Here is an 18,755-nt window from a genome sequence, read left to right on the forward strand (position 1 = left end):
TTCTATACTAGCTTTGCTAAATAAAAGTTTTTTAGACTTGAAATAACCGGCATTTAACATTAACTCAAAAAGAAAAGAACGCTTGTACTGGGTAACTAGCTAACTACCCAGATCAATTGACTCCGGACCAGATCTGTGCCTGTACTGGCTGACATCGGGGGCAGATCCGGCCCAGAGTCGCTTGCTGTCTGGTTGGCTAGTACTTTTATTAATCTCTGGACAAAAATACACCCAAAATATTATATGGAAAACACATATGGAACACACAACCATAGACATATATACGTCAATGACACACAACACCACCAACCCCGCAAACAGGAAGTGTGTAAGCGTGTAAAAGGCATGAAACCATCAGCTGTCCCTGTTGCTCCAATGGATATATATCAATTATGCAAAAGGGAAAAAACTTCCATTAAAAATGTAACATATTGACTGCCTTTGCAGTAAATTCTAAATGGTTGGCATTTATATAGCGCCTTTATCCAAAGCGCTGTACAATTGATGCTTCTCATTGACCCATTCATACACACACTTACGGTGATTGGCTGCCATGCAAGGCACCAACCACGTCATCAGGAGAATTTGGGGGTTGGGTGTCTTGCTCAGGGACACTTCGACACAGCCCAGGCGGGGGATCGAACCGGCAACCCTCCGCCTGCCAGACGACTGCTCTTACTGCCTGAGCCATGTCGTTCCTGCAGCAAAGGATGAGAATGTTTGTTGTGGTGACCATAGCTGTGGGCCTGAAAGCCATTGTAGATCCTGAGTTTGAGTGACCCTCCCTCTGCTTTCCTGTCTCCAGGCAGCATATCCAGCAGATCTCTGCTCAGGGGCTGCCTGCCCCCGTGGAAGAGTCCTGTCCCAGCCGTACCCTGTCCTGCTGCAGTAAGGAGACCAGCCGACCAAGCACTACCTTCAAGGCCTCTTCAAGGCGCTAGTGTTGGCATTCCAGGCTGCTAAGGGGACTGCCCCCCCTTTACATACAATCTTGAATTTCTCCCTATGCCCCAGCAAGACCACTCTGGTCTGCCAGCTCTGGTCCCCTTCTGGTTCCCTCATTACAAGCACCAGGTGGTGGAGCTGCACGTTCACACCTGTTTTCCGTTCTGGTTCCTCTGTGGTGGAATGACTTGCCTACCACTGTCAAGACCGCAGAATCCCTCCCCATATTTCCACGCAGACTAAAAACAACTTCAGACTATACCTTAGTCCTCCCTCCTGATCCCCCCCCCTCCCCCTTCTGATATCCCTCTTCTATCCCTAACCCTTGAAAAAAATAAAAAAGTATTGCAATGACTATTATGTCTTTTTGTGTAGAACAGCTACTTTGGGTTTTGCTACTTATGGATTTGATGCTTTCAACTTGTGGAAGAACCTATGCACTTGTAAATCACGTTGGATTAAAAGCGTCTGCCAAAATGACAAGAAAGTGAAATGTTTCAGTTTCATTTTTATTTCCTCACTTCATGTAATCAGTGCAATGTAGCACAATGTGAATATTGGACTTTTTTCTTCATGGCATGCATAGCTATTTCTGACAAAATGGCTTCTTTGGGTAAATAATTCCTCAAAACATGAAAACTAATAGTTTTAAACAATTTTGGTTGGAACAAAAACCTTCATCCACAGTGGTCCCACGGGACTGAGTTTGAGAAGCACTGCTGGATGCGGTTAGTTCATTACTAATCTGAAGCCCTGTTAAATTCATCCTCTTCACCAGGAGGTGGCGCTGTTACTCTCCTGTGAGCAGCAGAGTAGGTACAATCTGCCTGGGGGAGTGTTTATTAAGCAAGAGGAAATACTATACATGGTTGGTCATTTAGTTTCTTAAGTACTGTCAGATAAAACACTTACGTGTCGCTCAAGGCGTCAGTCAATATTTCATTTTTTTGGTCTCAGATTCTAAACTGGCCACTTGCCACTACGTGGACGTAGGGGGAAATGACAGGGTTGCAATGCTGAAACATTGTACATAATGGATTTTTGACAAGTGAGTGGGGAGAGAGTGAGTGGGGAAAGAGTGTATTAAGCAATAAATTCTGTGCATTGTTTGTAATTTATTTTCTTAAGTGCTATCAAATTAATCACTTATGTGTTGCTCAAGGTTTCAGTCAATATTCCACCTCAGTCAGTTGTTCTCAGGTTCCAATCTCGTATGATACATTTAGTGTCAGTCAAGTTCCTTAGAACTAGTTTTCATATAAAAGTAAATGAAGGCAGAAATTGTTTTAATTGTTTGAAATTCCTGGGATTATAAGAGTACATTTTCCTTCAATAGGTGTCTAAGTTTGAATTTGAATGTATTTGTTTATAATGTCGTGGACAGTCCCCATTAATTAACTGTAAACAGTAAATGGAGCAGCTTTAGCCTACATGACTAATTTCCAGCTGTAGTCCCCGGCCAGTTGACAATAGGCTCCCTAAAATACATTAGTTAAAAAAATAATAAAATTACAGTTGCAGCAAGCACAAACAAATGGAGCAAGACATACAAACATATCAAGCACAATTGGAGCAAGCACAAACATGCGGGGAGACAAGACATGCAAGCACAAATGGCAGCAACATCAATGCAGTACATGAGATAAAACAGTACAAGGGAAGAGCAAATAGTCATAGCAGACATACAGACACAGCAACATACAGACATAATAGCATACAGACATAGTAGCATACAGACACAGCAGCATACAGGCACAGTAGCATCCAGACATTGAAACACACACAGACATATGCAGGTGGGTAGCAAAGATGGAGGTGTACATAACACACGTCACATCTGACAGAGATTAATGTATGCAGTTGTAGTTATCGCAAAGCCATGTTTTAAGGTGTGTTGTAAAGGTGGAGTATGTATGTATATTTTTTATGTAGGTAGGTATTGAGTTCCAGTTTTGTATTGCTATAACAGAGAATGATAATTGACCAAATGTACTTTTCCTAAATGGGACTAAGAAGTCGCCTCGTGTGGTGCTTCTGGTGATCTGACTGCTATTGTTACATTGGATTATGATTGAGTTAAGAGGAGGAGGAGCAGTGTTATGTAAGACTTTGTAGACCAGGCAGATGTTTTTGTATTTGATCACATCTTCCCAGCTCAGAAGTTTACGGTTATTTAGGATGATACAATGATGAGAGCTGTTAGGCTTCTGGTCCAGGACTTTAAGGGTTTGCTTGTAGAGAATTGCTAGTGGTTTGAGTGACGAGCTGTTAGTTTGTCCCCAACTTGTCAAACAGTATGTCAGATGTGACATAATCATGGCGTTCATGTTTAATTTGGCAGCATTAAAAGGCATTACATTTCTGATGTATTTAAAATTAGTTAGGCTAAACTTGACTCTTTGGCATACTTTCTTAATGTGTGCTTTGAATGACAGATTGGAGTCAATAATGATACCCAGATATTTAAATTGTGGCACAATGCTAATATTTTTACCTGAGATTGATATATTGGACACAGTGTTACATTGTCTTTTAGTGAAAAACATTCCTACAGTTTTATTTACGTTAAGTTGAAGGCATGAACGGTTCAGCCAATTTGTGATCTGATCCATAGCTGTGATGAGTTTGGCAGCAGCCAGATGTTTGGTCTTGGCATGCACATATATTACAGTGTCATCTGCATATAATTGTGTTTCAACATCAGGGCAGACAGATGGCAGATCATTAATATATAGGCTAAACAGAAGCGGGCCAAGTATTGATCCTTGAGGTACACCGGTGCATAGGTTAAGAGCTGATGAACGGTGGTTGTTCACAGAAACATGTTGGCTTCTACCAGTTAGGTATGACTCAATCCATTTGAGTGCTAACGAGGAGAAGTTAAAAGCAGACAGTTTGGCAATAAGGACCTTATGGTTGACTGTGTCGAAAGCTTTGCGAAAGTCTAAGAACACAGCACCGACAACACCTCCTTTGTCGACCATTGCACGGACCTTCTCTAAGAAGAAACAGTTAGCTGTTTCAGTGGAGTGATGGGCCCTGAAGCCAAACTGCATGGGATGGAGATTAAATGGACCATTATTTAAGAAAGAAACAAGCTGCTCTGATACCCACTTCTCAGCAACCTTGGAAATCACAGGTAAAATGCTGATTGGGCGATAGTTGCATATGTTCTGGGGATCATCTGACTTGAATATGGGAGATACAATTGCAGTCTTCCAGGTACTTGGGAATGTCCCCTGTAATACTGACAGGTTAATAGTTTGTGTGATAGGGGGGACTATGTATTCTTTCAGAGATTTAAGCATTATAGAATCCATACCATATATATCCTTCGCCGTTGAGGTTCTAAGAGAATTAATGATTGCTTGAGTCTTAAGTTCAGAGATGGGTTGAATGCTGAAGGAAGGCTTGCTTTCGTCAACCTTAATAATATTTTCTGTTGTTAAGGGGAAATTCTGTGCGATTTTGGCTACAGAATTGATAAAATATTTATTAAAGGCTACAGCTATTTGTGCTGGGTCTTGCATTAGCTTACCATTCAGTTTCAGCTCTAACTGGTTCCTAGGCCTGTGGTTGATCCCCATTACATTCTTAATCTGTTCCCAGATCAGCTTTGTGTTACCCTTTGCCTCATTGATAATTGTTATAAAAAAAGTTGGCTTTGGCCTTTCTGATTGCTTTGGTTACTTTGTTACGTAATGAGGTGAACCTCTGCCTATCACTATTTAATTTAGTCTTCAGAGCTCTTTTCAATGCAGAGTCTCTTTCCTTCATCAGGTTCAATATTTCAGTATTGAGCCAAGGAAGTGCATTGTTTTTTTTCTTTCCTTTCACTTTTCTAGTGAACTCCTCAACTAAACTATGTAACTTGGTTGTAAGCGTTTTGCAATCTGCTTCTACGTTGGTCCCAGTAAGTATATTTTTCCAATCAGTCTGCTGAACTGCTCTTTCAAAATTGACCATTTCATTTTTTGGAATCCTAAGTTGCTCCACAGGTTTATGGGAATGATGAAAGCGCTTCTTTGTGAGTTTTCTTGACATTAATTTCAAATTATGGTTGGACAGTCCAGTAATAAAATTGAATGTCTTAACAATTCTTTCAGGCTTGTTGCTGAATATTAAGTCTATCTGTGTCTGGGAGGATGCAGTTATTCTAGTTGGTCCTTCCATCAGTTGCGTAAAATCCAAACTATCTGTGACCTGCTTAAGGGCTTTCCTATTAGTCTTATCTAGCCAGTTACAATTCAGATCACCAAGTAGTATTACCTCATTTTTAAAATCACATGCTTGAAGCAGCTTTTTAAATGTGATGTAAAAATCATTATTGGAAGAAGGTGGACGATATACAACAATGAGCACAAAGGACATTTCAGGTGAGAGCATTATATTCAGTCCAATACATTCTAAATCATGATTAAAAGGCCAGCATATTTGATGACAGTTGATATGGTCTTTGATATAGATCATGACCCCACCCCCTCTTCCCTTAGATCTGTCCTGTCTAAAGGTGTTATAGCCTGGTACATGTAATGCAGCAGATGGAGAGTTGCTATGTAACCACGACTCTGACAGGCATAGAAAATCTAAGTTAGAGTTACTAAGAAGATGATGCACTTGTTCAGCCTTTGGGGTGAGGCGACGGATGTTAATATGTCCTCCAAAAATACCCCTGGGTTTGAGCCGTGGGTCCCAGATCACCTGAGAGTGATTAACAGTTTTAAAAAAGTTCAGTCTGCGATGTTTTTTAAAAACAGGGTTAATGTTGCTTCGGTAAGCACTGTGGGCCGTACAGAACGGATCTCGACTCTCCGCGACAGGTACGCCGGTGGCCGCCGCTCCCGCACTCCGCCCGAAGCCGCCCTTGCGTCTGGTACCGAACCCCGCCACACCAACTCCTTCTCCCAATACGCCACGCTCGGTCCGCCTGGCATCGTCTCCCCCGACCCTCGACGCAGCCCCCGGACAGCAAAGAGGTGGAGACGGATCAGTAAGGATGTCACAGGTAAAACCAGCAGGTTCACTGTTTACCATGCTCACCTGTTATTGCTCTCCAGTAGATCCGCCAGGTTGTTGACTTCCTCATTCGCATTAACCGGACCAGGGCACTGATGAATATCTCCAGATAAAAGCAGGCAAATGGCTATGATAAGCATGTGTCTAAATTTCTTTAGATTGTTTTGGATTTGTATCTGACGCGGTTGAGCCCAAGATGACACGCAAAAGTACTCATCAAAACGGCTTTGCCAAATCCAAAATGTTTGACGTTCATTCCGATCAAAACTTCACCTTCTGATTGTGTTTTACAAACATTTAAAAACCCGCAATTAAAATTATGGGGGGTAAAACCAAAAAGACCTGTAAAGTTCAAAAACATCACAAAAGTGAGAAGGGCTGCTGACGCACCAACCCTGCCCGACGCCATGCTAACGAGATAAGTCATATTATGTTGACATTTTATGATGCCTTTTATGTTTGAGGTCAGTTTAAACCAACACAAAATTATTAAAATGACTGAAATATAAACATCTTGACATGACAGATATTAAAATGAACGGGTTATATATTGTATATATTTTATACAGCTATACAGAGCCTGGGGTCAGAATGGCCACACACAACGTCTCTGTATACACAGTTTGCCCAGGACCAGGATATGCAACCAAATACAAAACATGACTCTTTTATGTGACAGTATGTTAATTTGTCTCAGACATTGAAATGGGGGATTACAGTACAAATGAAAAGTGCAGTAATTACTACATGGTGAAACCAAAATTTATGAAAATACCCTTTCAAAAAAGCCAACCAACTGGTAACTGGTCCTTGAAACAGTCGCAGAACTGAGGTCCCCACCCCTCAGAAAAAGCTGGCAGCTATACATTGATTCACATTTAAAAAAAAAAACAATATCATTGTGCACCTTCCCCGTAAAAAAGTAAAATAATGCTAAAATCAGTAAAACATGACATTAAATTGAAGGTATATACCACAGTCTTTGGGGCACCACATGGTGGATGTCTGGTTTATGGAAGACATTGAAGGTGGATGAGTGCCAGAGTGTTGACAGTTGACAGTTACGATACACAGCAAAGCACGTGTTACTAGTTTCAACAGGCAGCGAATGCTGTAGGCGTAATAACTTTTCATTGGGCAGCATATGTGAGTTGGCATATAACCAAACACTGCAACAGTAGTATACAGGAGTGTATATCTGATCACACGATGTGTCAAACCTCTAAGCCTTTATATGATGTGTCTGTGGGGAGATTAGTTGATCCCAACAAATTAGGAGACAATTGTGACAATTGTGGGAAAAGAAGGCCTGAGTCCTGAAGAACAGGGGGGCCAAAAGTTGCCTTTGTAGTGAAAATTGTCTGTGTGGCTACTTTACATTACATTACAGGCATTTAGCAGATGCTCTTATTCAGAGCGGAGTACAATGAAGTGCAAATCAAACACAGGGACAAGTGCAATGAGGACCCTAGAGGAAAGTATGGAGGGAGGAGTCCTAGTGTTAAAAAAAGTGAATAAAGTGCAACTATTTTTTAATAGCTTTTAGTTCCATGTTTTAAATGTAGTGGAAACATTACACATTTAATTCCAAATCAAAGCATTAACACATTTTATCAAGTCTGCATTATTATTTTACAGGAAGCAAAGAAAAGGAATATTAATCTGTTCAAAAAAATGGCAGTGTCGACATGTTTCACTTCAAACTCAAGCATTACTGTATAAACTGAAGACATTTTTCAAGATTTAACTTCACTTTAAATTACTGAACTAATATTTAGTTGCAAAACCATTGTTTTTTGTGACTGCTGCGCATCTGTGTTGCATCGAGTAACCAACTTCACCGAAAAAACAGGTATTTCAGCCCAGGATAAAGAAACTGTAACGGAGTGGTTAAGGTACATGACTGGGACCCGCAAGATCAGTGGTTCGATCCCCGGGTATCCACAGAACTGTTGGGCCCTTGAGCAAGACCCAAGGCACATTGCTCCAGGAGAGGATTGTCTCCTGCTTGGTCTAAATAAACTGTAAGTCGCTTTGGATAAAAGTGTCGGCCAAATGACCTGACATGACATGTAATGAAAGCATAGCCCTTGGCTTGTAGAGCAGCCCAGTTGCCTGGGCTTGTCATCTCTTCTCCTAGGGCTCAAGTACAATTCGGCCGAGGTCTCTCCCTCTGTCACTCGGACGGCGATGTTGGTCATCAGCAGCACTTGGTAGAGCCCTCTCCACAGGGGTTGGTGCCGATGCTTCCTTCACCAGCACCCATCTCCTGGTCTTATGGGATGCAGGGGTCCTGTGGCCACAGCTGGACGTCCCGCCTTGACATGGGAGTGAATTGATCTGAGAGAGAGGATGAATGCTTGACGGTGTTTTACAATATCCACTTCTGGTCCATGCAAGGTGACCTTGCTGGGGTCAGGATCTGACTAAGAATAGTAACCCTCAGGTTTACGGCACAGGCCACACCTTTCCCTTCCTACCGCACCACCATGATTAGCCTTGCGTATGCCATAGATTATAATAGCACTTATATACAGTCATGTTACAAAAATTAGCAGTACAACATCAGTAACCTGAGTAACCACTGTTATTAGCAGTAGTGATATTTCTGCATGGCAAATAATTTACTTGTAGATGTAGTAGTATCATAGAAAAACAACAGACCCAACTGTCATGACATGCACGCTGCTTGTTGAGTAATTGACTCATTCATTGAAAGGGGCGTATTCAAAATAATAGCAGTGGGGAGTAGAGAACTAATTTATTCTGATAAAACAGTGTCATTAATTTCCTTTATTAAGGAAGAAGGGAAACAAATGTTTCACTCATTGTTATAAAATATATTTCCTTCCGAATTGCTAAGTAAAATGGGCCGTTCCAAACATTGTTCCGAGGAACAACGTCATTTGATTAAAAACTTGATTTGAGAGGGGAAAACGCAAAAAGAAGTGCAGCAAATTACAGGATGCTCTGCTAAAATGATATCAAATTCTTTAAAATGCCGAAATACGCAGAAGAAAACAAGCAACTACTGGTAAAAACGGATTGAAGAATAGTCAGAATGCAAAGATTCAGCCAATCATCAGCTCCAGAAAGATCAAAGATGATCTACAATTCCCTGTAAGTGCTGTTACAGTCAGAAGACGTTTGATCGAAGCTAAGCAACCAGCAACATGCCCCTGAAAAGCGCTATTGTTGAAAAAACAGCATGTGCAGAATCGGTTAAAATTTGCCAAGGAACACATTGATTGGCCCAAAGAGTAATGGCGTGTGTATTTTCCTAGTTATGGATGTGATGCTTTGACTTGTGGAAGAACCTATGCACTTGTAAATCACTTTGGATTAAAAGCGAACCACTGATCTTGCGGGTCCCAGTCATGTCCCTTAACCTCTCCGCTACAGGCCGCCCTTTCTTGGCTCTGATCATCTTTTGCTATGTCCAGATGATCCAAATAAGGCAGCACCCACACAACCAACGGTCTCTCTGGTGGTACACTCGGTACCTCGGAGCTCCCCCAGAATGGCAGGACAATGTGTGGCGCGCCTTCATGCTGTTCGGGGCCAGGAAGATGCACCCTAATGGCACCTGTCTGGCCTGCCTGCCAGCAGCGTTGCCTAGCAACAAGCTGCTGCCCCTTTTACGACAACTCGGTATCCGGGGACCATGGTAACCAAGTGTGTATTGACAACGGGAAAATATAACTTGTGATTAAGTTGAGCTCAGCCTCATTCATCATGTGTTACCCAATGCATGAGTTGGACCGTATGTTTGCTTGTTGTGTGAACAGCCTTGGGTGATGGCTGACAATTCTACTGAGAAAAAGTTATATAATCAGGCTATCAGGGCGAGGCCATCAGGTAGGTGCCTGTGTTTTTTCCAGTGTATGATTCAGAATTCCTGGAAATATCACACCGCTGATGAGTACTGCCACACATACCCGGGAAGTTCACTGTGATGAAGTGGAGGCTGTTTCGCCAGTGTGTAATAGCACTATTTGTTTTATGATTAATATGACCACCCCGACACTGAAGAACATTGTAGTGCAAAAATGTGTATAAAAATGTGTACCGATGAGAGGGTTTATTTAATTTATGGTTTTAATCATGAAGAAAAAGGGCTGAAGTGTAATAGAAATGCTATACATTAATCATTTAATAATTAATTTAGACATTTATTTGTGTTTGTGTTTATCAATTTACATTACATTACATTACATTATGTGGCATTTAGCAGACGCTCTTATCCAGAACGACGTACAACAAATTGTACAACCAATTTATCTCATATACATGCTGAAGTGTTGTCTGCTTGCAAAATATGCATTCAAAATGTTTATGTTCCTGATTCCTCATTACCTCCATTTACATTTACATTTTAGTCATTTAGCAGACGCTTTTAATCCAAAGCGATTTACAAGTGCATAGGTTCTTCCACAAGTTAAAGTATCACCATCCATAACTAGGAAAATACACATGAAGTGCTGTTCTAAAAAAAAACTGTCATTTTTTTCCCAAGGCTGTTTTGCATTCCAATTGATATGAGACCACTCAACAGGATCGCCCACAACCCCAACCATCCATTTTTATATTCCTCCCATCAGGCAGGACAATCATCCATCCATTCTCCTAACCCGCTTATCCTGGACAGGGTCGCAGGGGGGCTGGAGCCTATCCCAGCATACATCGGGCGAAAGGCAGGAATACACCCTGGACAGGTCGCCAGTCTATCTCAGGGCACACACACCATTCACTCACACACTCATACCTACGGGCAATTTAGACTCTCCAATCAGCCTAACGTGCATGTCTTTGGACTGTGGGAGGAAACCGGAGTACCCGGAGGAAACCCACGCAGACACGGGGAGAACATGCAAACTCCACACAGAGAGGCCCCGGCCGACGGGGATTCGAACCCAGGACCTCCTTGCTGTGGGGCGGCAGTGCTACCCACTGCACCATCCGTGCCGCCTGCTCAAGAGCATAACCTATATAAATTTAAGGTTAATAAATCACAATAAATCACATCGATGGGACCAGATGAACTGGCTGTATGGCTGCAGGCAGGCCTGGGGCAAAGTCGTGGTGGGAGCGGCTCTTTATGAGGATGAGAAGTGCAAGAAGACTGTCGCCCTCAATTTCACAAACAATTACGTTTCCGTCTAGCCAATGCCAATGAAATTGTCCCACTGTCCAAATACTTACGCATTGCACTGTGCTGTTGCTCTGGTCAGCATAATTACTCATTATGAAGAACCTGCCATGAAGCATAGAGCTTGACTTCTAAGCAAATTTTGTCTTACAACATATATTTTTGGTTGTCATTTCTGAAGAGCTGACTAAATGCATGGAGATTGTATGTCCTTGTATGTCCCAGAGATACAAGAGTACATAATGAGATGGGGGAACCCAAACAACCTTCAATGGGTGTAGACAGCTGGAGATCCCCTCTTTTGCACATTACAGATAATCAGATGCATACCCAACCAGCCCCACCCATTCATACACACACACACACACACACACACACACACTCAAAAACACACACAGAGCATCTCCATCATCATTAATGCCAATTTAGGAATAGCAGTAAGAAAGTAAAATGTGATGAGCACTGAACACAGACTTTTCTCAGATATCCTTGATCACTCCCTACTCCCCAGCTCTGGTCTGCCAGCTCTGGTCGCCTTATGGTTCCCTCTCTACGTGCACCTGGCGGTCGAGCTGCACGTTCACGCCTGTTTTCCATTCTGGTTCCTCAGTGGTGGAATGACTTGCCTACCACTGTCAGGACAGCAGAATCCCTCCCCCTATTTCGACGCAGACTCAAAACACACCTTTTCAAACTCTACATTAGTCCTCCCTCCTGATTTCCCCTGCCCCCCCCCCCCTTCTGATATCCCTATCCTCCTTCTCTACCCAAAAAAAAAAAAAAAGGCACTTATGATGACTATATGTGTAGAACAGCATTCTACATGTGTATTTTCCTACTTATGGATGTGATGCTTTGACTTGTGGTAGAACCTATGCACTTGTAAGTCGCTTTGGATTAAGTGTCTGCCAAATGACAAAAATGTAAATGTAAATGTAAAGATGTAAACACACACTTTCACACACACACACACACACACACACAGAGCATCTCCATCATCATTAATGCCAATTTAGGAATAGCAGTAAGAAAGTAAAGGGGCAATGTGATCAGCACTGAACACCGACTTTTATATCCTAGACGGAGCTGATGGTACTGTCGTGGAAATTTAGCCTCTCACTCAAACAACAGACTTTGCACTCACGAGCGATGGGTTCATCAGAAATGCTTTTATTTAGCTGAATAAGAAAGCAGTCTAACAGGATGATACACTATGTCCTATACATGTAGAAGTATAAGTAGAACCTCCAAGGAAATAGAGGTCTCCCCAGTGATAGCCTGAGAACAGATGCCCAGGCAGTGATGTCTGGGGATTGGACACATCTAGAAACTGGTCCCCCATCAGTGAGATTGAGGCCATTCATCAATGAAGCCAGGAGCTAAAGGCTGAAGTAAGCGAACATAAGCTTGTATCATAAGCTGCGTCTTTGAATTAGTCATTATCTATAAGTGTTCCCCAATTATTAAAAAGAGAAAATTCACACCCTATGCCCTTGCATCTTCTCTCTCTGCCTGCGTGAGTTTTATCCACTGACTCCATTTCCCCCCACAATACACAGGCATGCAGAAAGAATTCATATACGGTCTTGCATCTCTCCCTTTCTGTGCAGTTCCATCACCTCAATGATCCTGGGTACAGCTTGCTTGGCGTACTGTTCGTACAGCTTGCGGGCGGGGCCCGGTTTCAGAAAGCTGCAGATCTCTGGCTCTCACTGGCTTCCTCCTCAGCGGCATACAGGCCCTTAGCAGCAGAGATCTCCTCAATGTGTTGCCTGGATACAGGAAGGAAAGGAGGGGGTCAGGATCTACAGTGGCTTTCAAACCCGCAGCTATGTTCACCATGACAATCCTTTAATCCGTTACTGAATATGCAGTGAGCATGTTACATTTTAGTGGTAGCTTTTCCCCTTTGCATAATTGATATCATGGTCCTCTTCATGGAAAGTTCCTGTTGGTTTTAGTTGGCTTCTCAACAAAAGTAACATCGATTTATTTTCTTAAATGTTGTTGTGAAGGCAAGGAAAAAGCACAGCGCACCTTTAATGAACAAGCCACCGAAATCAGCTGCATACTAAAAGCTGGCACCTTTGCATTCATGCCTGTGTTTTTGTTAATCATTGTGCACCTTCCCCGTAAAACAAAATGCTACAAATCAGGGAATATATAAGGTGAAGGTCAGAAAACATAAGGCGCTCAGGCACACACCACATGCTCCGGGACATCACGTAGTGGATGTCAGGCTTCTGGAAGCCGTTGAAGGTGGTGGAGGTGGTGATGGTGTAGGCCCCCATGTTGTGGAACAGCAGCCATTCGCCCTCCCGCAGTTCGGGAAGCTGAAAATCCTCCATGATGAGGTCCTGCCCATCACAGGTCTGGCCGAAGAAGGTGCTGGAGTAGGTGCGCTCATTTAGCTGGCATTTCTGCAGCAAGACAGACGTTTACCTTATATATTCCCTGATTTGTAGCATTTTGTTTTACGGGGAAGGTACACAATGATTAACAAAAACACAGGCATGAATGCAAAGGTGCCAGCTTTTAGTGTGCAGCTTATTTCGGTGGCTTGTTCATTAAAGGTGTGCTGTGCTTTTTCCTTGCCTTAACAACAACATTTAAGAAAATAAATTGATGTTACTTTTGTTGAGAAGTCAACCAAAACCATCATGAACTTTCCATGAAGAGGACCATGATATCAATCATGCAAAGGGGAAAAACTGCCACTAAAATGTAACATGCTCACTGCATATTCAGTAACGGACTAAAGGATTGTCATGGTGAACATAGCTGTGGGTTTGAAAGCCACTGTAGATCCTGACCCCCTCCTTTCCTTCCTGTATCCAGGCAACACATTGAGGAGATCTCTGCTGCTAAGGGCCTGTATGCCCCTGAGGAGGAGGCCAGTGAGGAGCCAGAGATCTGCAGCTTTCTGAAACCGGGCCCCGCCCGCAAGCTGTACGAACAGTACACCAAGCACGCAGTACCCAGGATCATTGAGCCGATGGAACTGCACAGAAAGGGAGAGATGCAAGACCGTGTATGAACCATTTCCCAAGGGCGTAGGGTGTGAATTTTCTCTTTTGAATAATTGGGCAGTACTTATAGATCATGACTAATTCAAAGACGCAGCGTATGATACAAACCTGCATTGCTTACTTCAGCCTTGGCTCCTTGGCTCCTGGCTTCATTGATGAATGGCCTCCATCTCACTGTCTACACCCATTGAGGGTTTTTTGGGTTCCCCCATCGCATTATGTACTCTTGTATCTCTGGTTTCTGGTTATGTGCAAATAAATAATAATAATAATAATAATAATAATAATAATAATAATAATATCCTCATGAAACGCTTCACCCAATCAAGACTTTGCCCCAGGCCTGCCTGCAGCCATACAGAGAGTTCATCTGGTCCCATCAATGTCACTTGTGATTTATTAACCTTAAATTTATATAGGTTATGCTCTTTAGCAGCAACACCCAGTTAATGCCCCACCCTAAGCAGCCTAATCTGCATGCCTGTATATTGTGTGGGGAAATGGAGTCGGTGGATAAAACTCATGCAGGCAAAGAGAGAAGATGCAAACTCCACGCAGAAAGGCCCAGGCTGGGAGTCGAACCCCAGACCTTCTTAGCTGTGAGATGACAGCACCATCCACTGTGCCACCGCGCCTCCCCCACTCATGGGGAAGTAGGCTTGATTTCACAGCTTAACTCATTAGGCTGTGCATATTATACACACTTGTAATGGCCCACAGGCACAGGGACTGCTACCTGACACAAGCAAGTGTACACTCACCAAGCACTTTATTACACTAACTTATTCATGCGATTATCTAATCAGCCAATTGTGTGGCAGCAGTGCAATGCATACGATCATAGATATAGGTAGATATGGGTCAGGAGACATCAGTTAGTGTTCACATGAACCATCAGAATGGGGGTAAAAAATGACATTGACCGTGGAATGATTGTTGGTGGCAGACTGGGTGGTTTTTTACACCATTCTCTGCAAACTGAAGAGACTGTTGGGCGTGAAAATCCCAGAAGATCACAACAGTTTTTGAGATATTCCAACCACCATGTCTGGCATCAACAGTCATTCCAACAATCAAAGTAACTTCGATCCCGTTTCTTCCCCATTCTGACATTTTGTCTGAAAAACAGCTGAACCTCTTCATCATGTCTGCATGCCTGTATGCATTTAGTTGCTGCCACATGATTGGCTGATTATATATTTGCATTAACAAGCTGGTGTACAGGTCTACCTAATAAAGTGCTCAGTGAGTGTACTTTAAATGCTAAAACTGCAGTACAGACACTTCAGTTTCCATGTTTGTGCATCGGCCTGTAGGGTGGCCTGTAGCGTAGTGGCTAAGGTGCATGACTAGGACCCGCAAGGTTGGTGGTTCGATCCCCGGTGTAGCCGCAATAAGATCCACACAGCCGTTGGCAAGGCCCTTAACCCTGCATTGCTCCAGGGGAGGATTGTCTCCTGCTTCGTCTAATCAACTGTATGTCACTCTGGATAAGAGCCAAATGCCATTAATGTGATGTAATGTGATGTGATGTAATGTAATGTGGTCTGCTTTGAAAAATCAAATCCTCTATCTCAGGCTGATGCTGTGCTTCGGCAGGACGACTCAAAGGTGGCGTACCAGGGGGAATGTGAAATACGGGGCAACGGTGAAGAGCAGCTGCCTGCTCCTGGAGCTTGTGTGGGAGCTGGGCCTCGACGTAATTGGGGTTAGCTTCCATGACCCAGAGGCCTACAGCCAGGCCATCTCAGACCCAACGTGTCTTCGACATGGGGGTGAGTGACGGCATCACGTGAAACTTAGTGGGCAGCAGGGGAGGGAAAAGTACCCCAGAACTGAGCTAAGGCATTAGGTAAGGTACATTAAACGTATGGGTACTGTAATCACAAAAAAAAAGTAAATCAAGTAAAAAAAAGATGAATAACAAAATCGTTATCCTATGTCAGGAAGCACGGTTGGGAACAATTATGTGTTTTGAAACTCTGCACACGGCATGAATCGCAAAAAAGTTGGTATCATTATCACGAGAAGGGTCCATTGAACAAACCCAGAGTGTTTAGTCCCAAAAACATGCTAACTTGGAGAAACATTGATAGAATATTGGTAACACTTTACAATCAGGTCACATGAATTGCCATTAACCACTGTAGTTGTTAACGTGAATTAATTATTAACAAATGCATTAATTAAGCATTCAATTAATTCTGTATTTCTTAATTTTTGTTTATGTACTAACACATAAACAAAAACAGCTTAACTTTTCAGTAGTTAGATAGTTAACAACTACACTGGTTCATGCCAATGCATGTGCCCTGATTGTAACGTGTTTGAAAGTGATCTTCAGAGGAATTATGATACTATAATTATGATATATGCCATTGCTTGTACGGTGTGCATGGGAACTGCCACAATCTCCGGTTTATCAAGAAACGTGTTGGCTCCAACCCACCACTGCCAGAATGTGGGCGAAAGTGGTAATCGTGCTCGGATAATAGTTCTGCACACAACACAACTAGGGGCGACATGGCTGAGGCAGTAAGAGCAGTTTTCTGGCCGTCGGAGGGTTGCCGGTTCGATCCCCCCGCCCGGGCTGTGTCGAAGTGTCCCTGAGCAAGACACTTAACCCCCAAATGCTCCTGACGAGCTGGTCGGTGCCTTGCATGGCAGCCAATTGCCATTGGTGTGTAAGTGGGTGAATGAGAAGCATCAATTGTGCAGCACTTTGGATGAAGGCGCTATATAAAATGCCAACCGTTTACTTCAGGTTGTGTGTATGCGCAAAGCCTGGATTTCTCCTCAAAGGCTAAAAAATACTGCATTCAAAGATGGGTTTTCCTCGCATGAGGTCTGTAAGGACACATGCCAAAACAATTTTCAAGCACAGAGCTTTCGGCTACCTCTATCAGCAACATTGGGGTGCTCGTGGAAATCTGCCAGAACACTTTTGATGAGCGGCCATTTGCACGCTATCAAAAATGTAACCATATTTTTTTCTATAACCATGGGAAAAAGAGGTACAAACTAACCAAAATCCTTCTGGTAACAACATCTTATTCTGTTTTTACACAGCATGTTTGGTGTTAACAGGCAGAAAATGTTTTGGGGGTCACATTTTTCACAAAGCAACATTTAAAAAACATCATAAAGCATCATAAAAAACACAGATAAAAATCAGATGACTTGATATGCTTTCACTGTATGCATGTACACATCCAAACAGGAAGAGAATGCAGTTGAATTTTTGATAGTTTTTGATAGGGATGCATTTGCTAGCTACAAAAATACGTGGCCTGATTATACCCATGGAAAGAAGAGCCACAAACTAACCAAAATCCTTTATAAAGCAACATTTACCAGCTAACACAAAAAACAAAATCCCTCAGATGACATGTTATGTACCCTAACAGGCATGAATGCTGTTGGGACAACAGTTTTTGATAATATCAAGATATGCACACATGGAAAAACAAACAAAACAAAACAAAAGCAAATGCTGTTGTTGTCACAATGTTTGATAAGGGGGCATTTGCAAGGAAAAAAGAGCCACAACCTAACCAGAACCAATCAAGGAAACAAAACAGAACAAATAACACAACATTTTCAACCATTAAAGTAAATGTGGTTGTTTGTGACTAGTGAATGCTGACAAGCTGGCTAGCCTCTAAATAATGCAGGACTCCGTGTTATTTTTACTCGAAATTTGAAATTAATGAAGACATGCTGGTTATGAAAGCCAAGATATTGTTCCACAAGATGAAGATGAAAACCTTAAACCAAAAATAAAAGTCTTTACATAAACGATTCATGTGAAATTTGCCTTCACGACTTATGACTGATCATGATAGAACAGGTCGCATATGTTAATGAGTTTATGGATTCTGTAAGCCTACATTTTGGCAACCCTGGGTGAATGGTTACAAGAGGGCCCCCCTGTGGGCATACTTATGGATGCATGGCAAACAAAAATAACAACGATAATTTAACCCCTGTGATGCAGGGCTGGGGGTGGCCACTGCTCATGTGGTGAACAGACAGAAGAACTCAAAGGGGAGGGTAGGCTTGAAGCCTCTTATTTGTCAAAAATGGAACAAAAGTTAATAAAACGAAACGAGGCAAAAACTGGCAACCCAAACAGAAGAACTCTTCCAAAGGCAGCAGTCCATACCACTTCAATTCTCTAAACCCAAAAACTCTCCCCACTGAAAAAGTAACGAGGTAATTGGCCACAACTATGGGGATTACAATCAATCACAGCTGTGGCCACACCTGTCTATAGGGCCGGTGCTGCCACCTGGTGGACAGCACCTTAATATTTCCCTCCTGGTGCCACATTCCCTCCCTAGCTTTGAGCGATAATTAATCGTTCTGAAAGGGAAGCCATGCAAGGCACCAACAGCTCGTCGGGACCATTTGGGGGTGAGGTGTCTTGCTCAGGGACATTTCAACACACCCATGGCGGGGGATCGAACCAGCAACCCTCCGACTGTCAGACGACCACTCTTACCACCTGAGCCAATGTCGCCAAAGTCTCACAAGCCCAGGGCTGGGCCAGTGTAGGTTTTTTTTGTCTTCGTTTCATTTTTAACGGCGCAATATTCAATCATTGTGGTAACAGG

This window comes from Conger conger, chromosome 1 (assembly GCF_963514075.1).
Source record: "Conger conger chromosome 1, fConCon1.1, whole genome shotgun sequence".
Taxonomy (NCBI): domain Eukaryota; kingdom Metazoa; phylum Chordata; class Actinopteri; order Anguilliformes; family Congridae; genus Conger; species Conger conger.